The sequence below is a fragment of the Opisthorchis viverrini genome (assembly GCF_000715545.1).
Source record: "Opisthorchis viverrini unplaced genomic scaffold opera_v5_102, whole genome shotgun sequence".
In the NCBI taxonomy this organism is placed as follows: domain Eukaryota; kingdom Metazoa; phylum Platyhelminthes; class Trematoda; order Opisthorchiida; family Opisthorchiidae; genus Opisthorchis; species Opisthorchis viverrini.
In genome coordinates, this window is record NW_008751761.1 from 270,262 (window position 1) to 273,456 (window position 3,195).

Genomic DNA, 3,195 nt, shown 5'->3' on the forward strand with positions numbered 1-3,195 from the left:
GCCTTGACCGGTGGACTAAGATGAATGGTTTCTTTCTCCCCTGTCATTCGTTCACATTGTTGTCTGCAAGTCCAGGTAATGCGTTTGAAGAGATTAAAGCTAAATGTCAGCAAGCCGCAGTGAGTCTCTGTTGAACAAATTCAGACAGAGCCGGTTTGTGCGTCCTGTCATTTGGCGTTGTTTCCCATTTGACTTGCGGTATGGACTGATTAAGTGAAGCCACGAAGTACGGCCATCTGCACCGGATAGACATCTCATGAGGGCTAGGTGTAGAACAGTCTGTAGGATAGCCACATTTATGGAGTCTAGTCGACCTCAAATATATTCATTGGCGCACTGAATTTATCTTCGTTTTAACCTGTAGGACAAGAGTTTTCAGAGTGTCACCAAACTTTTCCCAGAGGTATCGTCACATTTTTCACTGGTACGCCCTAGTTTGCAACAGTTACGCTTACCTGTAAATTCAGAAAAAGTTCTCGCATTCTAAGAACTCCAGTCTACTGACCAAAAGAGACATTATGCAGCAAGATCTGATGTCTTCTGCGACCTACTTGCCAGATTTCACAGCTGGCATACAAACGTTTTATCGTCACTCAACGAGACGAACAGTGCGGAAATATATCCACCCAATCCGAATGGTGGCGAAACATTTTGGGGACGACTGCCAAGTTCGGTGGACAGATCATCAGCCACGTGACCACCAGGCCGACTCATTGCTAACATGTCCTAGGAGCTGAAGTTTGACCACGTAGCTCGCACCTGTTGATAAGAGGAAACCTGAATATTGTCTGTAGTTCCAAGAGCATATTTTGTTTGGTTAAAGTGTCGCATTAGTCTCGAGTTCCTCCAAAAACCCTGCCACAGAACTGACGTGAGAGAAGATCTTCTGGCACAGTGAGTCCAGGTTTTGGTGTGATTTCTGCATGTAAGTTCGACTTTATCGAATAATGTCACGTGATGAAAGTCACGCTAATGGACATGAAAACCAACTTCAGTAGATTCTGTTGAATTTGGTGCTCATTCAATAAGTGATTAAAATTTGCCACGTATTTGAAATTCAGTGGATGTATTTCGTTGAGATAGTTATCCTTCACGCCAAATTTTCTTCCGCTGGCAGTGAGATTCAAACGAGTTGCACAGCTTTTAAATTTCCGAATGCTGATTGGTACAAGTTGGAGGAAAACTTCAAGTGTGATGAGTTTTGGATGAGGCAGCAAATGTGTGCGTCAAAAAACAGCCCACTGATTCAAAGGTACTTGATGGAGCAACTTAGAGACTACTGGTTGGCTGTTGATCACGTGCCTGTTTGCCCGTTTGCCGTGTTTGGAAGCCGACTTGCGAAAGTTTCGTCACCACACGGGGAGGCGTTGTCAGTGCGCAGTTGGGTGGGTACCTCCTCTTTGTCTGCGAGCATTTATGTAGCATTTGAATACTATGTTTTATCTCTTAAAGTGACTGGCTAACTGGAAGACAGCATTTTCCTGAAGTTATTGATCCGGTTATGACCTTCGCCGCGTTGGAGTCCGAATGTCTTGGTTATCCAGATGTTTATAGTTTTTCCTTCTTTGCTTTGATTGGCCCCCTCTCAATTTGCATTACGTTGTGATCTGATCTTTTCGATACTGATTGGTTGGTTGCAACGGCTGGTGTCCCTGTGTCTGCCGGCCAATCTGGTACTCTGATTTATTGCCTGGGCAACTTTTACCATTCAAATTGGTGTGTGAATCAGGCTTCTGAGTACAACTTCAGTCCTAATCATTTTTGCCTAGGCGCTGGTAGCCTCTCATCACATTAGTCCTTGAGAATATATCAGGTCGCATGACATATATGTAACGGAACGGGGCCCCGGCTGAACTCCAAAATGGATTATCGCATCACTCGGTATCACCTGAATGGGTGATCTGATTGGTCCACGGCTAACACTGACTAATTAGGATGGTTGCTTCCATTGCCTCGAACTCTATTCATCTGTATAAAATCATAATTTTAGTTGTCTGCTATAGCTTCACAGAGGTGTACTCATATTCGCATTAAGAGTGGGCCATGCTCGTCCCAGGAGTAGGAAGGGAAATAACCGGTAATTTTCCTCCTCAAACATATGAACTCTATAACATGGAACAATGTAAATTAGTCCTGAATGTTACTGATCAGTCAAATCGTGCACGACCTAGGTCAATAAAATGAAGAAAATGAAATAAACCGAGGTGTATTATTGGTCGGGAGTGGTGTGATCCGTAAGAGTTGTAGGCATTTCAGGGTCACGGAAATTGCGCAAGTCGTGATTGGCTGTGAGTCAAGTGGGGGCTTCATGGCTGGCGAAGCAGACCAGTGACAGCTACTAAGAGCGGAATGAACTCAGCTGAAATTCGTTCACATTGTGACAGAGTTGTCATTGTTCAGATTGACACACTGTGGATAAGATCAGAGCCAAATATTAACCGATCACAGTCTGTGCTTTAACTCTGCGTTAGCAACAAAAGACTATTGGCATTACTTTCTTGCTTTGCAAAGTTATTGCTAACTTTTCCCTCCTGAGTGTGGTCACATTTGTATGTCCTGTTCAAAGCCCTTCGTGAACACCCGATTTCCTGTCTCGGCAAAATTTACTAGTGTACTGAAAGAACAGTTTAGTTTCTGAAGTACGGGGCTCAACATTGACGAGCTATGAATCTCCCAATTTTGTACACTGTAATACTTTCTATTCCAAACACTGTTGATCTGTAAGTCCGGTAGAAACCGTATTTCTAGTACAAGCTCCACGGGGACTAAATCCTTTCCCTGAAACATTAATTTGTGTCTAAACTAGTCTTGCTGTTTCCTGCTTTAGCTTAATTGCCTGTTTTATTTAACTATTTGCGTAACATTTTAAGCGAGCAATCAACCCTCGAATTCGGTTTATTCCATTCATGTCTTTTTCGCCTTACCATGACGCGGTATCTCATTAATCATTGTCCAATGTGTCGATGTTTTCACAGCCCGACATCCGACCTGTGAAGATCAAAACAAGTCCCTTCAGATGGTCGTATTCCCAGTGGGAGGGACACAGGTATTGTTGATATTGGATATCAAAGATAAGCCGACAATGTGACCAGACAAATAGTCAACGTTTCAACTGACCAAATCATCTCAGGATAGGTCTGTTGTAGACCTGTCTGTTTCATTTTTAACCGCCCCCCCCCCCCCCCCCCCCTCTCT